This window comes from Urtica dioica, chromosome 2 (assembly GCF_054948205.1).
Source record: "Urtica dioica subsp. dioica isolate 48M chromosome 2, U.dioica_male_clone48M_v1_H2, whole genome shotgun sequence".
Taxonomy (NCBI): Eukaryota; Viridiplantae; Streptophyta; class Magnoliopsida; order Rosales; family Urticaceae; genus Urtica; species Urtica dioica.
This window is the reverse complement of record NC_142757.1, coordinates 41,688,124-41,694,123: the sequence shown is the minus strand read 5'-3', so window position 1 is coordinate 41,694,123 and position 6,000 is coordinate 41,688,124.

The window sequence follows — 6,000 nt, the reverse complement described above, 5'->3', positions numbered from 1 at the left end:
GGAGTTTTCTCAGTCTAGCAGGTTACTATAGAAGATTTGTGGAAGGATTTTCTACATTAGCTGCTCCACTCACCGCCATCACAAAGAAAGATAAGAAGTATGAGTGGTTCGAGAAGTGTGAACAGAGTTTTCGTGAGTTGAAGAGAAGACTCACCACCGCTCCAATCCTTATAGTCTCTGAAAGTGGAGAACCTTTGTCTATGTACAGCGATGCACAGGTCTTGGTGCCGTGTTAATGCAAAACGACAAGGTAGTGGCTTATGCATTACGATGACTCAAAAACCACGAGAGGAATTATCCTACTCATGATTTGGAGTTAGCCGTAGTGGTTTTTGCCCTCAAGGTTTGGAGACACTACTTGTATGGTGTTCGATGTGAGATATTTACCCATCATAAGAGCTTAAAGTACATTTTCACTCAGAAAGAGTTGAACATGAGACAAAGAAGGTGGCTAGAATTGGTTAAGGATTACGATTGTGGTATCCATTACCATCCTAGAAATGCGAACGTGGTAGCTGATGCGTTAAGTAGGAAATATAAGGCTAGGCTATCGATGCTTCATGCATTATCTCCTCAAATCCTTGACGAAATCAACAACATGGAAGTTGAAATTGTCACCCGGGGATTAGCCAATATGACCTAAAATCAGATTTGTTCGAGAGAATCAAAGAAGGGCAAGGACATGATCCTGAGATATCAAAGCTGAAGGATAATGCACTGGAAGGTTAGGAGTCAAAATTTTCTCTTGCGGAAAAATGATGTACTCTTTTTCGATGGAAGGATATGTGTACCCAACGAAAATGAGTTACGAAGACAGATTTTGACCAAAGCACATGAGACTCTCTATTCAGTCCACCCAGGGTCCACGAAGATGTATCAAGGCCTTCGAGAACACTTCTGGTGGAATGGAATGAAGGGCGACGTTGCAATGTTTGTCAGTAAATGCCTTACATGCCAGAAAGTGAAGGCCGAACATCAACGACCAGCTGGAGAATCACAACCAATCAAAGATCCTGAATGGAAGTGGGAACAAATCACAATGGACTTTGTGGTTGGGTTACCTAAGACAAATGAGGGTTATGATGCTATATGGGTACTGGTGGACCGTTTGACCAAATCTGCTAGATTCATACCGATTAAAGTCACGAACTCCGTGGAGAAGTTGGCTGAACTATATGTTAATAACGTAGAGAGACTGCATGGTGTTCCTTTGTCCATCATCTCGGACCGTGATGGTCATTTCACTTCTAACTTCTGGAGGTGTGTGCAAAAGTCTATGGGATCACAACTGAAGTTCAGTACTGCTTTTTACCCCAAAACGGATGGTCAATCCGAAAGGACTATTCAGACCTTAGAGGATATGCTATGAGCATGTGTCATGGATTTTGGTGGGAGTTGGAATAAGAGGCTACCACTTATTGAATTTTCATACAACAATAGCTACCAAGCTTCCATCGGCGTCGCCCCATATGAAGCTCTTTATGGTAGAAAGTGTCGATCTCCGATTCATTGGTTCGAATCCGGAGAAAATAGCCTCGAGAAGACAGATTTTATTCGAGATACCACGGAAGCCATCAAGAAGATACGAGATCGAATGGGAACTGCCCAAAGTCGACAGAAGAGCTACGCTGACAAGAGAAGACGACCACTGGAATTTCAAGTAGGAGACTTCGTATTCTTGAAGGTAGCACCTCTCAAGGGTGTGATGAGATTCGGCAAGAAGGGAAAATTGAGCCCGAGGTACATTGGTCCTTTCGAGATCACAGACAAAATCGGAAAAGTAGCCTACCGTCTAGCTCTGAATACCGAGTTAGCATCGGTGCACAATGCATTTCACGTCTCAATGCTTAAAAAGTACATGCCCGACCCAAATCATGAGCTAATCCAAGAGCCTATCGAAGTACACGAAGACTTGACGTATGAAGAGAAGCCTGTACAGATTCTTGATCACGAAGAAACGATCCTAAGGAACAAGGTGATTCCGTTAGTCAAGGTACTTTGGCGGAATCACAAAATTGAAGAAACCACTTGGGAGCGCGAGGATGATATGAGATTGCGATATCCCGAGCTATTCTTAGAAGCTTAGTGTTGTCAAGTAAGAATTCTTATGTTCTGTCTCAGCCTTTATATTAATTTTTGGGACGAAAATTCCAATAAGTAGGGGAGATTGTGAAGTCCCAAATATATATATATATATATATATATATATATATATATATATATATATATATATATATAATCTATAAATTAGAAAATTAGAGTTTGGGTATTTTTTTTTTCAAATGCGTTTTCTTTGATTAAATGCTAGGTATGAATAAAGTTTTTATTTTATATTATTACCTATTAGTCATAATATAATTTTTAATGACTTAGACAATTGCACATGCGTTATATCTGTTTTATATACCTATATTATGAAATGACTTGATGAAAGTGTATATATATATATATATATATATATATATATATATATATACATGTATACTTACTATATATGTATCTTGATTTCCGCGTGACAGATATATGCATATATATTGATATGGTGTACACGTATAAGTTGTGATAATATTACACAAGTATATACCTATATATGTATAATAATGGTTATATATGTATAGTAATGGTTTTGACTTTTTTTTTTTTAAAAATCATGCATTCATGGACGTGAGCACGTGTGATCTATATTCCTATTAATGACAATAAAAGCTGATTATTTTCTCATGTCTAATGTTTGCAATTTTTGTCTTTTGGCTTAGTTTTTGGAATCCGTACAATCAAAGAAATAAGTGGAGAGACCAACTAAGTTAATAGAATTTAATTTTTGGTAGTAATTTGTAACAAGCGTTTTGGGAAAGTTTTTATCCTAACCTCTTGGCAGTTAAACTTTTTTCTTCCGAGAGTTTTCAAAAACAAAAGTCCAATCCTCAGCCTTTTCTCTCCAAGTATTTTCTCTTCCTCTCCATTTTCTTCTCCCCCTCAAAACTCAAAGAAAAACCTAGCCACCATACTTTAACTTCCACTACCCTTTGTCGAAGGCCTTAGGATTTTTTTCGGCAACGTTTTCACAGCTCTCAAGGTATTTTCTAAAGTATTAATCTTTCACCGTTTTTTTTTTGGGTATTTTCTTTTCAGTGATTATTTTTATTTCTAAAGAATTTTAAAGGTAAAAACGTTTTGTTTTCATCGAATTTTAGGGCAGAAAGAAAACGTGTTTGTTTTAAATAGCTACGGATTTTACCTTAAGACAATATTTTTAGACATGAATATTTTAGATGTTATTGATACATGTGTAAAATTTCATAATTTTTGGACAAACAGTTTTTTTTTCTAAAATTCAATTATGATCAGCGCGCATAATTTTGTTTTCTGTTTCAAACAGCAAGGTTTTGATTCAAAATGAAATAGCTATAAAACGAATTTTTATTTGATATTTTTATACCTGAATAGTATAGATGTCTTCGGTATGTGTTTAAAATTTTATGATTTTTAGTTGAATGGTTTATTTTATAAAAAACATTTACCATCGGTGCGCATATAGTTTTACATTGATTCAAACAGCAAGGTCTTGTTTTTTTAAAAAAATACCTAGAAGATGTATTTTTGAATGAAATTTTTATACAAGATACTTTTATGTGTTTATATTATATGATAAATTTTTTATGAGTTTTTAATTCGTAGAACTATTTCTAAACCGAAATTTTGGACCAGTGCGCAGATAGGTTCCAGAAGTTTTTTTTAAGCGTCTTTTTACATTTTATGCTTTTAATTTAGTTCTGTTATTTGGGATCCGATTTTGGTAACACCACTAAAGATGAAAACGTTCAGTTTTTTATTCTCTAGCTTCTGTAATATTTTCAGAATTTTTTTTCCAGAAAACGTTTTTCCCCGATACTTTAGGATTAAGGGTATTTTGGTCTTTTCATGTCCAATTTTCAGTTCTGGAATTCTTTTTCCAGCAGCCCTATATGTTTTTTTTAAGAGTACCAGAGATAGTTAGTGATAAGCTTTATTCATTTTTTTCTTTCGTTTAGGTCCCGAGCCAAATACGTTTTCCGATCGTTCGATAGTTTAAAGTCGCACGTTCCCGAAACAAGGTGAGAATAATCTCACTACAATACGGATTAGCTTAAAATTAATTACGATGAGTGTGTGATCTGAATTGGTTAATATGTGTTATATGATTGATTGTGTGATATTTCTTATGTGCTTGTATATGTTATTGAGTGAATGGTGATTATTATGTTATGTCTTGTTATGATGAGTTTATGTATGAGTTTAGTACAACTTTGGCATAACATGTTCTATTTATTAGCATGTTTTAATTAAGTTTACATCATATGTCATCTTTGTATGTAACGCAAATAATCAATTGATAAGATAAGTAAGGGAGTCGTACCGCCTCGAGCTATGGAGGTATTAAGAGAATTCTCTCGAGCCGACCTACGGGCTCATAAAGGGAGTTTTCTCATATGATATGTTTATTAGATGGTGCGAACTATGGGAGGTCGCAGCCCCGTAGTTCGTTTCCAAAGTGTACACTGAAATTGGTACGACTACTCTAGGGGAACCGCGAATAAAATATGATAAGATTTATGATACGAAAGACCATGACACCGTTAGAACTAAAACACTAATAATCGGTTCATGCATTGCATTACTCATCTTTTTGTGAGTTATAGTTATTCTCGCTGAGTGTTAGCTCATATTATGTGTATTCGTCCGTATTGTAGGTAAGCGACAAATGAACAAGTGAGGAGGGTGGATCAGCGGCGTTCGATGGCTAAGGGGTTGGGTTGTGGTTCCGCTCACTTATTTAAAAGACTTCCGCTACGGAATTTTCTAAACACTCGGTTTGAGATTTTTATGCTTAAGATGCTTTTCAAGTTTAATTAGTTTTGCAAAACTGAAGTTGAATTCTTATGGTTTTATTTCCGTTGAATATTTCAACCATCTACTTTAGTTTGGAATTCTGAATTAATTATTTCTCTTATATTCATCAAATATTTTTGTAAGATTTCAAATGTTGGTTATTTTCAAAGATTGTTTTATTTTAAAGTCCAAACTTTATAAATATATGAAACGATGTTTAAAAAAAAAAATTATCCACTATTTTTTTCTAAGTAAGAGAATTAAGCTTAGTATGACGGTCCGACAAGTCGGGTCGTCACAAAAAATCTATCCAAAGCCACTTGGGTGATATCTAACGTGACTTTCGGGTTTTAATTTAAGGGAGGAGAAACTGTCAGTGAAGAAGTTCAACAACCGGCTTAGTCGGTTTTTTTTTTTTTAAGGCTGAACTGGACCTCTTCTCTCCCTGCTTGAACCAAACCATCATGAAATCTGAAGCCTAACAACCATCTCGTTCACAACAAGCAGATGAGAAGACAAAACCCACATAGAGGAGGGAAATGTGACCCTCATAGGCAGAAAATTAACCTAGAGAGAAAAAAAAAATTCTCTACAAGTTTTTTGCAAAATTTTATTTAGGGTATCTGGCTACAGTGCCATGTTATTATCTTTATAGATAAGCAATTTTTTTTTTCTCTGGGAATATATACAAAATTAGTGGTTCGTAAGCGCAATTGTAATAACTAATAATAACACATTATATGTGGTAGCTAGCTTGGTCTAGCGGTAATCTCACACTCACCTCGACGGAGAGGTCATGGGTTCAAGCCCCCATGAGATGCAGAAATGTATGTCTCCTAGTATTTATTCTAATAAGTATGTAATCTTGGCCGTTAGTGCCACCTGCGCTTTGCACTGCTAATATATCATGTAATCCTGCTGGCCGATAGTGCCCTACTCAAAAAAAAAAAAATAATAACACATTATATATTTTGTTACTAATTGACGATTTCCAGTGATTTATTTAAAGAAATTTACATTGATAAAAAATACTAACGATACAATGCCTATGTTCAGACATCTTCATGAAATAAAACCAGCGAAATCAACTAATCGGGAGTTTTGTGAATTTTCTATGAAAATTCTATAATA